The following is a 19,913-nucleotide window of genomic DNA, read 5'->3' as shown; positions in this document are numbered from 1 at the left end:
GTGAACTGCAAAGAATGGGGCAGACAATCCCCATAAAGCTGGTGGATATTCCAATACCTAGATTTACCAAGCCAGCATAAAACAGCTTCTTTATTACCTTACTGGTCATAGAAGTCCAAACTAAACAGTTCTGTCAGGCCTCCATCCAGGTACTCACGTCAAATATGATGAAAAATTCTGTAAATCTTATTTCATCATATAAAAGAAAAGGTTCTACCAATCCCAAAGGATTGGACACATTACCTCCCAGGTTAACGACTGTTTCAGATCTTACCCAAATACACGCTACAATTCTTATTAACTAAAATCTAAAGGTTTATTTATAAAAAGAAAGAAAAGTGAGAGTTAAAATTGGTTAAAAGAATCAATTACATACAGTAATGGCAAAGTTCTTGGCTCAGGCTTGTAGCAGTGTTGGAATAAACTGCTGGCTTAAGTTAAGTCTCTGGAATACATCCACAGCTTGGATAGGTCATTCAGTCCATTGTTCACCGCTTCAGTTTGTAGCAAAGTTCCTCCAGAGGTAAGAAATAGGATTGAAGACAAAATGGAGAAGATGCAGCTGCCTTTTACAGTGTCTTGCCATGTGGCCTCTTCTTCCTTTGTTCCAAACACAAGCTGCCCAGCACATGGCTTGGAAGCCTTAGAGTTCTCTCCATAGGCATGTCCCTGCACACCTTGCTGAGACATAAGGTATATATACCTTCTCTCAATGGGTCAGTTGTATAGCTGATGGTCCTTAATGGGCCATCAATCAGGCTAGGCAGTGCTGATGCCAAACTGTCTGGGGTGTCACCCAGAAGCATAGCACAAGTTTGAAATACACCCACACATACATACATATCTATAACAAATAGTGCAAAGGTAATACAAACGTATAGACAAGATTATCATATCTGGCAAGTTATAACATTTTTGCAGATATCTTACATGGCATATCTGGCTGATTACTTCATGGGTGTTACCCCAGGAACCAACATTTGAAATCCAGGTATCGAGCCAATACTTATAATTTAAATACAAAAATGATACATGCATAAACATCTTACTTGACAACCTTTGCACAATATTTGCTGCATATATATCACAGTGGTTGCAACAATGATCTACATGGTCATATTTTAATCAGATAATGTCAGAGGGACTTTGGCACCCAGAAGGGAGTTGAAGCTGTCAGGGAGGGGAATTTCATTTCCCTTCATGGGCAGGACCAGCGGTGACTAGAATTTTTGTAGGGGTTTCAATTCTTTATTCCACATCTTAGCCACCATTTCCCAGATCTAGCTGCCCCAATGCCTGCAACTCCAGTATTGTATCAAACAGTGGTCGAGAAGTGCACTAGCTCAGTGTTTTTCCATTCTTGTGCTTTTAAGTAATCACGCCTAATGTTATTTCAGTACAAAATCTTCCCTTTATGACTGACGTGTTTCTTAAATGGATATGTTCTAATTAATTAATTTCGTTTCAATATTTAATTAAACAATTTTGTATTAGTTGGTGAAGAATGGTGAGTAGGCCAATTAAAATTTTGATAGACCCTTTCAAAATCAATTAGCCATTTACACATAATCTAACTCACAGCTCTGATGTTTAGCCATGCAGAATTACAGGAAGAAAGGATAGCTTGGAGTTAAAGTACTGAGCTGGAACTCAAGACATCTGAACTCAATTCCCAGCTCCACCATAGACATCCTATGTGATCTTGGACAAAACACTTCATTTCACTATGTCTCTGTTCCCCACCTGAAAGAAAAAGGATACTAGTTCTTTTCTTCCATCCTATGTCTGTTTTGTCTATTTAGACTGTGCACTGTTCAAACAGGGAGTGCCTTTAACCATGTTTTTGTTGCAAAGCACCTAGTACAAGATAGGTGGTCCTTGTAGGCACCACTGTAATTCAAATAATAATAACAATTGATAATACAGAATTACACTGTCTTGTTATTTTGTGTGAAATCTATATGTATACTAGACATGAAGATTAAGAGGAGAAGCGAGTCAACAATGGTGGATAAGTATACTAGAAAGCTTTTGTCTCTGTTATGATATATGGAATAACACTGTATTAAACAGAAGGTGTTGAACAAAAGAGCTATGACTACATAAGCAAGCAAATAGGCTTCTACACAGCTCAAGTTCAAGCTTTGTCTGGGTTGTTTACCATAGACTTCATCCCATCTGCAACTCCTTACTGCATACAGAGACATCTAATGGCTGAATAATATACTGTAAGTAAATATATCATTATAGGCCATATTGCAAAGTTTGGATAACATTAACTGATTATAAGCAAAAAATAAAATGTGAGTTTGAATTTCAGATTCTTCCCTCTTTTACCTCCCTCTCTGGTCATTTTTAGGTAACACACATGTTTTCTGTTGTGGAACTTTACTTTTGTTTCTCATAGAAATGGAAAGAAGTAGTGGGAGGAATTAATTTGTTTAAATCATCCATGTAGAAATGCATAGAGCAAGAGGGAAAAGTAACTTAGCTAGAAGTGCCCATAAACATCCAGAGAAAGTGTGTAGAAGTTTTGACACGCTTAGTAGCTTTTCTTGAAACTGTAGTAAAAGCCATGCTTATGGGAAAGTGGTTTTGACTGGTTTGGATATTCAAAGTCTGGGGCTGAGCCAATTACTGCTCAAGGACAACAAAATTAATAAATACACGAGTTATTGAGAGGTGTATGGATTCAGTTGATGTATGGAAGACTAGGAGATGTTTCTGCCACGAGGGTGGGTCTCAACACTGGGAACTTTGTCTATAGGCTATTAATTTCTTATCTGCATCCCAAACGACAGTGACTCCTGTTTGGATCTGAAGGTTCCGGGTACATCCCAGTATCAGCCTTTGCATAAGTGGGGGCTTGTCTGTGAGTCTCAGAGGCTTGGGCGTAGCTTCCTTTGCTCAGACGACATGCGTAACACACAGTTCAGTGTGCATATTATGTCTCTCCTGTGCCCCGATCCACAAATCTATCATTTGGTGCATAGATGGCCATTACATCAGTATCTGAGCACCTCACAATCTTGCTAATCCCCTCTATACCCCTGGGAGAAAAAGGAATGCTATTATCCCTCTTTACAGATTGGGGGCTGAGGTACAGAGAGATTAAGTGACTTGAGCAAGACCACACAGGGAGTCAGTAGGAGAACAGGGAATTGAACACAGGTCTCCCAAGTACTAGATTTGTGCCCCTAACCAATGGACCCATCCTTCCTGAAAGGGCTGTGTCTCCCTCCCCCGCTCCCATTCCTTAGGAAATCTGGCTCTTTAGCTCAACTTGGGGCAGCTCAAGGGGCTGTTCAGGAGTTCCCTGGTTCAATCCCCCATGCATCGGCCACAATGGTGGTGAGCCTATTTACACACCATGAAGCCCTGTGCACCTATTATACAGGCAGAGCTAAGTGCCCCTTTGAAGACAAAGAAAAAATGGAGGTTGCACAATACTGCCTTGTCATAAGTCAAATCAAACAAGATCTTGTCTGCAAAAAAAGGAACAGACTGGCACAAGATGTTACTTTTCCTTCAGAAAAGTGCCTTTATTTGAACTAACAATAGCATTTTAGATGTGGCTCCTTGGTTCTAGTAGCGATAAAATAATGAGTCAAGTTTGATCTCTCATGGACAGAGCTTTGCAAAAAGTCACATCATAAACTCACTATAAATAATCTGCCCCAGTTATCAATCAGCTTGCAGCAGGCCTGGTATGCTGCCTTTGCTTCATTGGCTTCCCCACCAGAAAATGAGTTAATGCCTCTTGTTTGTGGGAGCTGAGTCTGCATTCCCTCATTTCAACACAGCACATTGTCCCTGTAATGAGGTGATGATGATTTAATGAAATGACATCCTAGGGAGTCAAGATGACTTCTACCTGATGAAAAATCTAAACAGAGAGACTTTTATTTTCATCTGGGAAACCATGCAAAGAGTTTATATGGTTGCTTTCTCCACTGAATTGAGGAAGAATGAACTCATTTGGTAAGTGAAACATCAGTCGTCTTGCCGCTCACTACAACCCTTCTGTGAAAGCTCAGGGAAAATTCCTGATTAAGAATGACAAGATCATAGTTATTATCGCCAGTTACAGTGGGGGCCCACATTTGCATACAAAAATGGGAGTACCTGGGTTAACCTCCAGCTTTCTGCCAATGCAAGGAAAACCCACTTTCCTTCCTTGACGCCCACCAGAATGGAAACTAGTCTAATCTATCTATCTCATAGTATCTGGCAGCTTCTAAGGAGGAACTTCTAATCTATCTGTCCTAGTATGTGACAACCAGAGGAGTGTCTCCTAAGTTGCTGGGGAGGTCTCAGTGAGGTGAAAGGGAAGCACAGAGATTGACTGTATGCGAGTGGAATCATGAGGTACTGGAGTGAAGCTAGGCACTGCTGCGGCAAATTGTAGTTCATTAACATTCTTAGATGGCAAGTTTTTCAGGTGTGTTGGCAGGGCACCTAGCACAACGGGGCTCCAATCCTGCTTAGGCCTTCTAGGCCTTACTAGCGGCGTTAGATGTTAGGTTATTAATATTGCCAGGAGAGTCAAGAAAACAGGGTAGAAACTGATCTCTTGATGTGCAACTATATTGTATTGTGTTATTGCCAGAAATAAAGTAGCCAGTGAAAGGAAGGGGGAAACAAAAGGATTTGATTGATTTAGTCACCGATCCTGCAAACTGCTCCATGTACATGGACCCCTGAACCCACGTGAAGCTTTCTTGATTTAATGGGGCCGCAGATGACGCTAACATTGAACCGTTTGCAGGACTGGGATTCTACTGGCTTGAGATCTCTCAGGCCAAGTTTCATTCTGGAGTTCGCATTTACGGCTGGTGATAAACTTTTAATAGAAAAACTGGCATGGTCTTAACTAGAGCCTTGTGAGCTCCATTGCTCTCAACGTTCTTTTTTTATTCATTACCTCTTAGAAACAAAGAACAAGTGCTTCAAATCGGCCCCATCATACTCAGCCACCAGGCATATTAAACCAAAATGTCCCTCTCCACTGTGCTTCTAAATCACGTCTATATTGTTTTAAAAAAATAACTCTAGCAAAAGAGAAGGCTGAGCCCCATATGGTGGGTGATTGATCGGAGACATGCTTTATTCTTCTTGTAATAAGATCTCAAAACCAATATCAGCCCTGGCCCTGCATAGATGTATAACAGTAAAAAACTTGTCTTCTCAAATTATAGAATTTTCTTTTTAAAGTCAAAGCCCCTGGGGAAATGTAAAAGCCCCTTTCGGCTCACTGTATTTTAAACATGTCTCTTCGGACCTACTGCAAGGGCTGCTTCATACCTTCCCCAGGTGATAGTAAAATGTATCTTGGATGCTACAAGTCCAGCTGACGGCACTGACAGAATAAAGACATAATTAGACTATTGGGTAAGACATTATTCTAGGTGATGATAAAAATGCTAACGACGAATGGGCCAGATCCTTGGTTGGTGTAAATGAGAGTGGCTGTACCGATTTTGATGTCATGCTGATTTACATCAGTCAAGGATCTGGGCCTGTTTACTTTTTCTTTTTTTCTTCCTTGCAGGAAATTAGTTTGCAGATTTTGTTTGAGAATATGGAGAATTCAGTTCACAAGATAAATCAAGAGTGTGTAAACAGGGGGGAAAGAAAGCAATACTTTTTAAAAAAAATTCATTATTCAAAACCTAAAGCTAGCTCCACACCAATTGTTATTATCCAAGTGAATTTCTAGAGGTCTGTGGTGACGGATTTGCATTTTAATATCCAGGTCAATTTATTGTGAAGATGGAGGCACCGTCCCTGTGTGTGTGTTTCTATGATGAAATGACTGATTGTCCTTGTAGACAATGTGGGGAGGGAGGGGAGGCGAAACAGTAATGTTGCAAATCTGTGATCATATTCATAGTGCAGCTGTTTATATGGGAACCTTTACATCCAGCTTCTACCTTACTTCTCTTTCCCTTCTAAATTGCTACCGCCAACAAAGCTGTGATTACATTCAATAGAAATATTAAACTCCTGACTTGAGAGAGGTGAAGGGACACGAAAACAAAAGGGAGCCAATTTTCTGAAAAATAAGATGGGCAGGACTTTCTGTCTCTTCCCACTATTATCATCTTTATTTCTCCCTTCTTTGTTGGCAATGCTGTACTGAGTTACCTCGTGTTTAATCAACAGCCTAATGTGGTAACTCTCTCACAACACTGATTCTTCACATCTCAGACTGTCTGGAGCCTACTTCCATCAAACAGCCTCTTTGCACTTAACACCTTAATGGTCTTGAGGGGAGAGAGGAACAGCAATCCTCTGAGATGAGAATAATTACAGACAGACACAAATGCATTTGGTGCCAGATTTTGTTACCTCAAATAAGCAAAAATAAAGCAAATGTCTCCTCTTCTACGGTTACATAGTGTGTCTCTCTAGAAGACTTAGGACAAATGGGTTAGACTAGGAGACACTAATGGCCTAATTCTGTGCTGTTTAAGTCAATGACAGCTTTGCCATTGACTTCAGTGGGAGGAGAATCAGGCCCTAGTGGTAAAACTGTTTAAAGATGTTATTTTATTTAACTCTTTTTTAAAATCAGTTTGCACTTTCGGGGCCAGATCTTCTGCTGGTATAAATCTGGCTTCAATGGAACTACAGTGGATTTACACTAGCTGCATGTTTGGCTCTGGATCTAGTCATTGCCTAAGATGGTCAACAGTGACTAGTGATTTTGGCTGCCCAGTTTCATGCCCCCTCAAGGGGCATGATTTTCAGAGAGTGTTGAAGTGGTGATGCCTTTAAGGCATCTCAAGCTGAGCATCCAGAAATCGAGGCATCCAAAATCATCACTAGTCACACTTGAAAATCTTGGCCATTTTATATAACCACAAAGTGGAACCTGCTATGTGTGGGGGAGGCTACTGAAGGATCCACCAAAGAGATTTGCTTTTTCAGGGTGCTAGAGCTCTCTTGAAAATGCCTAAAGGGACTGATAAGCAAGTCTCATGTATCTCTGTGATTCAATACCCAGAAAACAGGGCATGCACTGACAAAAATGAAAAGGTTTAATAATCATATTCTTCACTTCTATACCACCTTCCATTCAAGGGTTTCAATACTTTGGCTACTCCTGGATCACCCCAGGAATGCTAGGGTCTAGTTAGTCCTCCCTACTAAGGGGTATGTAAGATGATACTTTCCTATGCAATCATTTCTGTTTGAACATAGGAGTTGCCAAACCGGATTAAACTCAAGGTCCATCTGGCCCAGCATCCTATCACCAACTGTGGCCACCACCAGAGCCTAAAGAGGAAAGTACAAGAAACTCCACAGGAGGCAGTTATGGGATAAACTACCACCTAGGGAAAAATTTCTCCCATGAGGCCGTAGGCACTTACCTTGGTAAGAGAAAGGAGATGGCCTTGCGTTTGCTTGATTATTGTTTCGTTTTATGGCTGAGCCTAAAATTGACCAAATCATTCCTATGGCTGTATAAAGTGCTGTTCCCCAGTTTAAAGTGCACAGTATGAAGAGGGCAGTTTACTAATAACTGGGTAAGAAAGTCTCAGGATTGTGTTCCTAACATATTTAGGCACCATATTACAGCTGGATCTGCTTCTGCATTCTGAGAGGATGAGGGTACAGGAAGCCACCGTTTGGCTGCAAGGATTGGGTTGTACAAGAAAGAGTCTCTACTAGAACAGCTGTCTGGACTTAATGGTGTGGCCAGTGAACAGGGGCTCTGACAGAGGAATGCAGATGTAATGACTCCCCTGAGTAGGTCACCTGTGGGGATCGAGCTCTGGATCTAAAAGCAAGAATTGCTACAGTTTGTGCTAACAAGCCAAGTCAATTAGTTTGGAGGTGGTGGTAGCAGTGGATCATGGGTTCTCTGTACACCTTCTCTCCTTCCCTTTGGAAGCAGCAGGGTGTAGAGGGGAGGGGACTGCATCTCCTGCGGTTGGAAGCTGACTCCCTCCCCATGACAACTGTGCCCATCTGGGCTTAGTGCAGATGTCTGGGTGGACCCAGCCATTTTACAGCCTATCCTAGGCCTGCCATTGATTGCCCAGGCATGTCAGTCAAGCTCCTGGCCCAGCCTCCCCTTTTGTTTATGTCTTAGGCCTGGTCTATGCTAACAAGGTAAGTCGATCTAAGTTACACTAGTTAAGTTACGTAAGATACATAACTTAAGTCGATGTAGCTTAAATCATAGAATCACAGAATATCAGGGTTGGAAGGGACCTCAGGAGGTCATCTAATCCAACCACCTGCTCAAAGCAGGACCAATGGCCAACAAAATCATCCCAGCCAGAGCTTTGTCAAGCCTAACCTTAAAAACCTCTAAGGAAGGAGATTCCACCACCTCCCTAGGTAACCCATTCCAGTGTGTCACCACCCTCCTAGTGAAAAAGTTTTTCCTAATATCCAGCCTAAACCTCCCCCACTGCAACTTGAGACCATTACTCCTTGTTCTGTCACCTGGTACCACTGAGAACAGTCTAGATCCATCCTCTTTGGAACCCCCTTTCAGGTAATTGAAAGCAGCTATCAAATCTCTTCCCGTTGACACTCTCCCGTTGACACAGCTTCTACCTCTCAGGGAGGTGGAGTACTGAAGTCGAGGGGAGAGTGCTCTCCCATCGACTTATCATGTCTTCACCAGACCCCCTAAATCAATGCTGACTGCTTTGATCACAGCAGCATCAATTTAGCCCATAGTGAAGACAAGCCCTTAGGCATCTGAGTAGGCAGACCTTTGTGTTCAGAAGCCTTCAAACTAGCAAAGGAGCTACAATAAGCAACACAGCTCAAAAGTTCACCTGGTGTGAAAACTGGTCCCTGTGTGCACTGAATCTCCACCATACGGTGTAGTGCATAATCCTAGAGTGCTAGTGCCTCACTACTGTCCATGATGCAGGAGGAGGTAGATCATAGTGTATAACAAGGGAGGGGAGATGTTGACCAGTCAGAATGAGAATTACTGGTGGTTAAATTTAAAAAAAACTTCTGGAGATTTAAACAGCAATGAAGAACTTTATGTGCAATTTAGCCAAACAAATTTTTATTTGCAATAAAAGAGAAAATAACCAGGAAAGAAAAATGGAATCATCACACATAAAAACAACTATATAAAAATAACCCTGAAAGGTTAAAAGAAAAATACAAAAAATATGGTGCTTATGAAAACATTTTTACATGATAGTCATTTAAAAACAAAATATACATCAGAATAATTCATGCAGTAGAGTTAGATGAAATACATTTTTCTTAGCAAAGGTCTCATTACAGACATTTAAAATGAATCATTTGCCTCTCAACACAGTTATTGATTATGAAGCTGTGTAAATTTTATATAGATGCTGGGGTTATGCCCAGATCATTGCCATTAATTTATTTCTATGAAGTAGAACAGTGGTATTTGGGAAAAACAAGGCATTTTATAACTGTAAAGTGGCATGTTAATGCATAGGAGTATTCATAGGGAGGAAGTATATATTATACGCCTTAAACCCTTGGTGAATAAAAAGTAATCCAAACATTATATCACAATCCCCTTGAATAATACAATCCAGGTAATAAATGAGTGGCAATTTGTTAAAGGTGTGAGGTCTCTTCATTGGGAAGCTGTTTCTTCATTGCTCCTGCCTACTGTTATCCAGAGATAAAACACCACTAATGAATAGTTTGGGTAAAGGCCTTGCCAGGCAAGTGACAATGCCAGATTGTATATTTTTGCTGATTTCACAGAAAAGCCAACTTTTTCACTGGTGAAGTTCCTTACTTTTGTATCAGCAAACAACTTTTTTTTTGCTGCAATAGCATTAAAGTTTGGAGGGAAAGAGGAGAGAAAGATCAGTGAGGAATTCACTACTTCACTCTTTTCTTATTTTTTTGAATTCCCCTTCATAATGATCCTGTCTGATGAGATGCACCTGAATCCAAGAGTCACTGTCTCCATCTTGAAAATTATCTCATTGTGGAGAGAGCTATCATCCCTTTTCTACAAGCAGGCCTTTTAAAACACACTGTGAGGCAGAAACTTCTCCATGTGAGTTGAACAGCAGGGGCAGTTCCTCTAAAACTGAATATTAGCTTTGAAAGTTGAGAGTTGCCAGGGCTTATTCTTTCACTGGCTAGAAATGCTTGAGTTTGCTGGGAAGCAGATTAGAGTCCTATGCAAGGGCCAATAAGGGTCACTTAAATGGAACTGAGAGCCATGCGTGTGATGAGTTATACTCCATTAAGATGGCACTTTGCCTAATAACTTCAATTAATGGAGAACATCTGATTTAGCTGGCACCTATAAGAAGATTTGTGGATAACTTCTAAATGTTTTGGAGTAGCCCATGCTGTTCAGCCTGAAGAGGTTCCTTAGAGGTTTTTAAGGTCAGGCTTGACAAAGCCCTGGCTGGGATGATTTAGTTGGGAATCGGTCCTGTTTGAGCATGGGGGTGGACTAGATGACCTCCTGAGGTCCCTTCCAACCCTGATATTCTATGATTCTATGATTCTATGAACACCTCTCCTATGTGAGGAAAAGGACTGGATTATATAGTGTGACGCAAGTCTACGGGGACAAAACAGTTCAAAAGAGTTGGAAATTTTTCAAGGAGACATTATTAAGGGCACAAGAGCAAACTGTTCCACTGCATAGGAAAGATAGGAAGTATGGCAAGAGACCAGCCAGTCTTAACCAGGAGATTTTCAATTATCTGAAACTCAAAACAGAGTCCTACAAAAAGTGGAAACTAGGTCAAATTATAAAGGATGAATATAAACAAATACCACAAACATGTGGGGATAAAATTAAAAAGGCCAAGGCACAAAACGAGATCAAACTAACTAGAGACATAAAGGGTAACAAGAAAACAGTCTACAAATATATTAGAAGCGAGAGGAAGATTAAGGACAGGGTAGGCCCATTACTCAGTGAAGGGAAGAAAACAGTAACAGAAAACATGGAAATGGCAGAAATGCTAAATGACTATATTGTTTCAGTTTTTACCAAAAAGTTTAGTAGCGATTGGACGTCTAATATAGTGAATGCCAGTGAATATAAGGTAGGATCAGAGGCTAAAATAGGGAAAGAACAAGTTAAAAATTACTTAGACAAGTTGGATGTCTTCAAGTCGCCAGGGCCTGATGAAATACATCCTAGAATACTCAAATAGCTGACTGAGGAGATGTCTGAGCCATTAGCGATTATCTTTGAAAAGTCAGGGAACATGGGTGAGACTCCAGAGGACTGGAAAAGGGCAAATATAGTACCAAGCTATAAAAAGGGGAATAAGGACAACCCGGGGAGTTACAGACCAGTCAGCTTAACTTCAGTACCCGGAAAGATAATGGAGCAAATAATTAAGCAAGCAATTTGCAAGCACCTACACAATATTAAGGTGATAAGTAACAGTCAGCATAGATTTATCAAGAACCATGTCAAACCAACCTAACAGCTTTCTTTGATAGGGTAACAAGCCTTGTGGATAGGTAGGAAGTAGAAGATGTGGTATATCTTGACTTTAGTAAGGCTTTTGTTACTGTCTTGCATGACCTTATTAAAAAACTAGGGAAATACAACCTAAATGGAGCTACTATAAGGTGGGTGCACAATTGGTTGGAAAACCATTTCCAGAGAGCAGTTATCAATGGTTCACAGTCAAATTGGAAGGACTTATCAAATGGGGTCCCTCAGGAATTGGTCCTGAGTCCGGTTCTGTTCAATATCTTAATCAATGATTTAAATAATGATAGAGAATACACTTATAAAGTCTGTGAGCAATACCAAGCTGGGAAGTGTTGCAAGTGCTTTTGAGGGCAAGATTAAAATTCAAAATGATCTGGACAAATTGGAGAAGTGGTCTGAAATAAATAGGATGAAATTCAGTAAGAATTTCAACCTCCCTGTCTAGGGAGGTTGTGGAAGCTCCTTCACTGGAGGTTTTCAAAACAAAGGCTGGATAGCCATCTCTCTTAGAAACAACAAATCCTGCATCTGGGCAGGGGGTTAGATTAAATGGCCCTCGTGGTCCCTTCTAACCCTATAAATCTATGATTCTAAGGATTAATGGAAAGTACTCCACTTAGGAAGTAACAATCAATTGCACACATGCAAAATGGAATACAGCTGTCTAGGAAGGAGTACTGTGGAAAGGGATCTAGGGATCATAGTAGATCACAAGCTAAAGATGAGTCAACAGTGTAACACTTTTGCAAAAAAAAAGTAAATATAATTCTGGGATGTATCAGCAGGTGTGTTGTAAGCAAGACATGAGAAGAAATTCTTCTGCTCTACTACGCGCTGATACATCCTCAACTGAAGTATTGTGTCCACTTCTGGACACCCCATTTCCCGCTGACATTTTCAAAATGAAAAGTTTCATTCTTCATTTTGAAATGATTTTTTGTTTTGAAACTTTAGCTAGTTTATGCTAATACAAAAGGCTGAAAGTAAAACAACTTGTTTCAAAATTATTGAAACAAAATGTTTCCATTGACCTGATCTAAAGTTTGTTTCAAATTATTGAGTTCTAAAAATTTTCAAGATTTTGACTTTTTATCCTGATTTGAGATGGGAAAAAAATTCAAAATCTTGAAAACTCTTGTGGGATGGGAAAAATGTTTCCTGCCCATCTCTGTTCACTGGAAAATAGGAATAGCCACATGGGATCAGATCATGCAGTCATTGAGTCCCGTATCCTGGCTGTGGCCAGTGGTACAGCTTCAGAGAAAGGTGGAAAAAACCCTTTGGTGAACACATCTGCCAATAGGGGAAATATTTTCCCTAACATGCATCATTTAGCAATTGGTTTAAGTCTTGAAGCATGAGAGTTTATATCCTTTCTATTTTTTCTTTGTCCCATCTAATATACTTGTGATGTTCTCATTATCCATATAAAAGTCTAATCCTCTTCTGTCTCCTGCAAAGTTTTTAGCTTCAGTAGTATCTTGTGGTAGTCAGTTCTACTGGTTAAAAAGTTTTGCATAAAATGATTTTGTTGATGTAATTGAATGTTCTCTTGCTCTTGAGTTCAAGACTTTCTTTCTCCAGTCATAGTAGCTACTATATCTGCATGTACAATGGACATTTGTTTATTCAATAGCAAATTAGCTGAAAATGTATGTTGGAGGGCACCAAAACTTTTAGCAAATTTGGGTCTATTTTGGCAAACATGCTTGGCCCCAAAAAAGGAAATTGAAATGTCAAAAATATCAAAATATTTTTGTTTTAATATTTTCAGAATGATGTTTTGATATTTCATTTCAAACTGACATTTTTGAAACCTAATGTCACTGCGAATTAACATTTCATTTCAGAAATGTTATTGCAAATTGACATTTGAAACATTTTGTTTGATTCACATTTATTTTTGTTTTGTTTTCTCATTTCAGTGAGAAAAATGCAAAAATTCGCTTTTGGTTCAAAATTAATCTACTTTTTCAGCTACTGAACTGGTACATCTGTGTGTAGCAAGCAAAAGCGTTGAACATATCCCAGGAGTACTACATACTTGAGTCGAAATGTTTTACATTTCCCATTTTTTCTGAAAGTAAGAGTGTCTTAGTGTCAATAATAGGGGCCTAAACTAACCCTGGTTAGCTGGATGAACTTGCACAACTACACCTCTACCTCGATATAACACTCTCTTCGGGAGCCAAAAAATCTTACTGCGTTATAGGTGAAACCGCGTTATATCGAACTTGGTTTGATCTGCCGGAGTGCGCAGCCCTGCCAACCGGAGCGCTGCTTTACCGAGTTATATCCGAATTCATGTTATATCAGGGCGCATTATATCGGGGTAGAGGTGTATTGTGTTTGAATAAAAGAGGACTTGTCCATCCAGATCTATAACTGATTTTGTTGTCACACTGTTATTTTCACCAGAGGAATGCCATTTGTCTGCCCATAACATGTGACCTTCACACTTCTTTTAAACGAGCCTTCATTGTGTGCTCTGACTCCTGAGTAGCAGCTCCAACTGCAAATCGCACAATCCTCATGTAAAACTCTTGACCAAGATTTTTTAAAATTGATTGTTGCTGCTGTTTGTGTTGAAGCCTAAATTTATAGCATGAAATTCTGGCCATGTTGAAAACTACCATTGGCTTTAATGGAGCCAGGACTTCACCCTCAGTTTTCAGATATGCTGAGTACCCAGCAGTTCTCATTGACTACAGGGGAAGCTCAGTGCTTTTGAAAATCAGATAAGAAAAGGTCTCCTATTCAGAAAAGCATTTAAGCACATGCCTAAGTACTTTTCTGAAGAGGGATGGACTTAAGCATGCACTCAAGTGCTTTCCTTAATCAAAGCCTGAGGATTTAGGGATCTAACTTTAGGCACCTATTTTTGAAACTCTCTGCCTATATTTGCTTTCTCATTTTTGGAATAAGTGTCTTCTGCAGGCTCAATATGCAGATATTATGAACCAGCTGGCACTACATTTACTATAGTATTTAACATAACTTCTCCCCTTGGTAAAATGAACTAATTGAAGTTAAACAAAGATTCTGATAATTAATTAAATAGTATTGATAAAGTGGAAATTATGAGGTGGATCTTCAGCTGGGTAAAATGTAAGAACTCTTTGACATCTATGGATCAAGGACATTTTGCAGCAGCTGTATCTGCCCCTATATTCTTCTGAACCAAATGGGATTTAACTTTTGCAGTGACAGTTTGGCTATGTCAGGTATTTGTCCATACTTGCTTATGCTGGGCATGCTTTTCCTTGAGTTATAGTCAGTCCATACTCAGATGCACTCCCAATGACTTCAGTGAGAAAGAACTGAATAAATATTGAGCAAATACCTCAGGAATAAACAGATATTGTGCTTCTCTTAGAAGAACCTTGCACAAAGATTACACTGCATGCCGTGGTAGCTATATGTCTGAATCTATATCATTATAATAAAGGATCAGTTTGGCCATTATTTGGACAGATGGTGTATACATGCCCAATCCTTGGTGTATTTGCAGAAGAGCTATAGTTAAACTGATTTTTTGCATTTGCAGTCACATACTGCTCTTTACTGACAGCAGTTTTAATTGAAAATGCTTCAGCTTTTATCCTAGCCGGTATTGCTTTACCCGTATGATGGATACAATTTGCAATTAATTTTTCTCTGTGGACTATATTATAGTAGAAGTAATAATTAAACAAATCTTAACAGCTCCTGCTCAGATGCACCAGTGCTACAGTGTGTGCTGAACAATTTCACTTGTGCAGCTTTGTAGAGAATATTTTCAATTCTGCTTTGAATTCTTTAGGGGAAAATACTATTTGTTGTTTATTTTGGTACTAAAAAGTGCTTTGGTGTGCATGTGATTTCTCACAGCGGTTCTGCATAAGAGAGATGTTTCCACAAAGATCTGAAGATTTTCCACAAAGATTTGCTGTCTGGTCATAGGGTGACCAGACAGCAAGTGTGAAAAATTGGGACAGGACGTGGAAGGTAATTGGAGCCTATATAAGAAAAAGACCCAAAAATCGTGACTTCCCTATAAAATCGGGACATCTGGTCACCCTAAGAAGCCAGACTGATGACCGTGGGCAATATAGATAAATAGATGTACATATCTATGGACTAAATTCAACCTTAGGCCAGGTCTACATTACAGACTTTACAGGTCTACATTACAGACTTCTGCTGGTATAGTTATGTCAGTGTGATCCTTGACGTACATAGCTGTGCCAACAGAAGCTTCTAGTGTGGACACATGTTATGCCAGCCAAACTGCACTGTGTACTGCAATAGTTTGGTTCACTCATGGGGGTTGGTTTTACTGTACTGGTACAAAGTACAGTTGTGAAGATATAACTGCTTCCACACTAACAAAGCCTTGACAGTACAGTATACCAGTATCCCTCTATCGGTAAAGCACTTCTAGCGTGGACAGAGCCTTAATTTAATTCTATTGATGACAGTGGAATATCACCAAGTATGAATATGGTTTGTTCATTTTTATATGGACTCAGAGGGAAAAATATTTTCTTAAAGTGCTTGAATAATAATTACAAGCAGAGGCAAGGAGGGTCTCTCATTGCCTTCAATGCATCTGAGTGCAGAACTGACCCTAAATGGGTCGCTTATAAACTCAGTCATGACAATGCAACATACATGGCCAGTATCTTAAACTCCCAATTTCCAAATTTAATCCAAGGTTGATATCAGGCCATTTTCCCGAAAGGCCTGGATCATGAAGTGACTAGGACTACTCATTAAAAATTAAACAAATGAATAGGTCCTGGCAGGATCAAGGTTGAGATAGGACCCAGGTGACCTTAGAGTTGTTGATCAGTTTTGCAGATATTGACTCTGATTCAACACTTACTCAGGTGTGTAACTTTAAGCATGTGAGTACTTGCATTGACTTCAGTGTTTACTATTAAGCATGTGCTTAAATGCTTTGCTGGATTAGGGGTACTGTGGGCAAGATTTTCAAGAGCAGCCACTGATTTTGAAGGCCTCTGTTTCTTGTGTTTTAAGCTAGGTGTGTAAAAATGGCGGCGTCGCTTCCCATTTTTGAAAATGTTGGCCTATGCTTTCTTCTCTTTGGTGAAGTTCTTTTTAATATTCTTTATATCTCTTTCTATATTTTTCCCAGACATTTGCATGAGGACAAATGTGCAGTATTTTTAATTGGTTCATTGGCCCTTGCTGTCTCTTTCCTGCCTAGTCATATTTGTGGCATCACAATTGGTTGCCGTAGAATTTAACATTAATGTCAGAAATGGAGGACTGTTTTTTTGAAGTCTATGTTAATACAATATGAAGACTGAGTTTTGCATTACAGTTGCAATGGAGTATTGCACATTTTATTTTTCTATTTGATCATTTTGGCCAATAGAAAGTCTCCCATTGACTTTGATGGGTTTTAGATCAGGCCCTTACTGCAGACAGCTTTCCAAATTCATACTGAAGTACATCACTTGGATATTGTCCCTAGAGCTCAGTTAGTCATAAGCATCATATTTGTTTACCTTTAGATTACTAGTTTATTTTCATTTTGCCTTGCAAACACCACCATTGTCAACTCCCTTTTTTATCACACCGAGACAGTAGCTTACATTTACTGATTTGATCATTCTTAGCTATGTGACGTTCCCCCTCTTACTAGTATCAGGTTGACATTTATAATTTCACACTTCATAAAACATTTGACAGGGTAGCACTTTTACACACTCTTATAATAAATCCTTCCCATTATGTTCAAAATACAGAGAGACATCAGATTATGTGAGATCTTAGGTTGGCTCCTTGATTTCAAATGTACTGGGCTTGGAAGAACCATACAAACTTCTATAGAGGTTCTATGAAACAAGAAGATATATCAAACTTTAAGGAATATTGCTGCCTTCCATTTGAGGGTCTTAAAGAGCTTTGCAAATAGTCATAGATTCTAAGGCCAGAAGAGACCAGTGTGAACTTCTAATCTGCCTTCCAGTGTAACACAGGCCACAGAACTTCCCTGAAATAATTCCCATATGAACTAGAGCATGTCTTTCAAAGAAACACCCAATCTTGATTTAAAAGTTATCAGTGATGGAGAATCCACTGAAACTCTTGGTAAATTGTTCCAATGTGTAATTACCTTCACTGCTAGACGTGTACATCTTATTTCCAGTCTGAATCTCTCTGGCTTCATGAATCAAGTTATCAATGTGAGGTAAGTAAACTAAGGCACAGAAAACGTAGATGACCTTTCTCAAGGTCATGCAAGAGGTATCTAAAAGCTTGGAAAAGAACTCAAGAGTAAATTGATGTTTACATCAGCTGAGGATGCCCCAATCTCTTGGCTCCCACTCCTTTGTTTTAACCTCAAGACCACCCTTTCTTTATTCAAAAATGATATCTTGAAGGAAATGCACCTTATTCTGACAGCAAAAAGGTAGCATTGATCTCAAATTAAGCGCCTAAGCCTGGGACCTTATCCATAAAAGAAGTCCTGCTAAAATGAACAGGAGTATGTGTACAAATGGGACTGCTCATACGAGAAAGGATTTGCTGGATCCTGCCAATATAAATGCATTTGTATGTGCACTCTTTATGGTATGAACTGGTCACATTAGCCAGTGACCACAGTCATTTCTCCTGCTGCAGGAATGCTTTTTATCCTGTTTGGCAATACTCTTTTGATTGATGCTGGCAGAAGCACTATGGGAACTAGTCCTATTATGAGTCGTCGAGTGAGGCTACATATTGGTGTGATGTTTGAAGCAAGCCAATAAGGACAAGGATGCTGATAAAAATAAGTTAAATGAGGGGTACATGTTATGTTTCTTGAAATGCAACCCAACAGGAACATAAGAATTGACATACTTGATCAGACTCATGGTTTGTCTGGTCCAGCATCCTGTCTCAAACAGTGGCTGGTACCAGAAGCTTCAGAGAAGGGTGCAAGAAGCCATGTTATAGCCTGGCCATAGGGAAAATTTCTAATTCCTCAGTAGTTAGATTTGGATTATATCCTGAGCATGAGGGTTTATATCCCTCCGAAATCCCTTGAGTTTTACTTATATTTTTTTAAATTCAATCCTAACTATTGTAACTCTATCTTCTTATTGTCTATAAAAATGCCCAATTCTTTTGTTAATCCCACTAAGCTCTAGGCCTCAGTGACATCTTGCGGCAAATGAGATCCACAGACTAACTGTGCATGGTGTGGAAAGGAAACTGGAGACTCAGCTGAAAGAGTGCAAGGCCGAGTCACAATACTTGGCTTCCCACTGCAGACTGTTTAAAAAAAGGCCCAGTCCTGCAAATGCTCCACACACCTGCCCCCCCACTGACTTCAGTGAATAGCAGAGTTGAGCTGCTGACCCTTGATTACTAGGAACTAGACTGAAAACATGGGAGGCTGAGTTGATATTAGTGAACTCCTGCAATAAGAATCTTGTTGGCATAGAGAGATTGGCCATGCTGGTGCTGCTGCTTAGTGTGAATAGAATATCCACAGTTACTACAGCAGCTTGGGTGCTCATACAGCACCTGCCCTTTCCTAGACCTGCTGCCCTAGAAAGAGCTGCCACTCACATTTTGGAAGATGTAGCCACCATATTTGTCACCAGTGATTTTTACTGCTCTAGGTCACCTCTGGCTATTATTTTGCTGCATATCTCTTTAGTTTTCTTGCCATGAACATGCAGCAAGCTCTCACTCTCTAATCTCTTCCTGTGGTGAGCCTGCATCCTGTGCACTCCTAAAGGCTCTGATTGAGCAACTCTCTTTATGTTGTGCTTAAATTTACATGCAAGTATGTCCATCCCCATTCAGCAAAGCACTTAAGCGTGTGCTTAACTTTAAGCACATAAGAGTTTCATTGACTTAAACACGGGCTTCAAGTGATGAATGTGCTTAAGGCCCAGAGTCCTTAAGGTACTTAAATATGTCTAAATTTCATTAATGAGTAGCCCCATGGGATTTCAATGGGACCACTCAAGTGCTTAATGTCAGATAATACATGCTTAAACACCTTGCTGAATCAGGGTGCCAGTGTTTTACTGTTGTTTGCAGTGTAGTTGTACACATGTTGTTCCCAGGATATTAGCGAGACAAGGCGGGTGAGGTAATATTTTTTTATTGAACCACCATCTGTTGGTGAAAGAGACAAGCTTCCGGAACTTTGTATAAGCTTGTCCAATAAAAGATACTACCTCACCCATCTTGTCTCTCTAAATGTTTTATTGCACCAAGGATGGAATTACTCACATTTTAAAATTAAGCACCACCAATGTGCCTTTCTGAATTGGGGGCAAAGTCCTGCTGATGATGAAAAATAAAACTTCTTCGTTAACCTTCAGCTCCCCACCTCTGCTGTTATTCCCAAGTTTAATTTTCATACAATATAAAGAAACTTTCACAGACACAAACTGCCGATGACTTATGTCATTGCAGCATCATAGAGATTAGAACTAGAAAAGACCTACTATCA

Source organism: Mauremys reevesii, linkage group 1, assembly GCF_016161935.1.
Source record: "Mauremys reevesii isolate NIE-2019 linkage group 1, ASM1616193v1, whole genome shotgun sequence".
NCBI classification, from domain to species: Eukaryota; Metazoa; Chordata; order Testudines; family Geoemydidae; genus Mauremys; species Mauremys reevesii.
Note: the sequence above shows the minus strand (reverse complement) of the source record.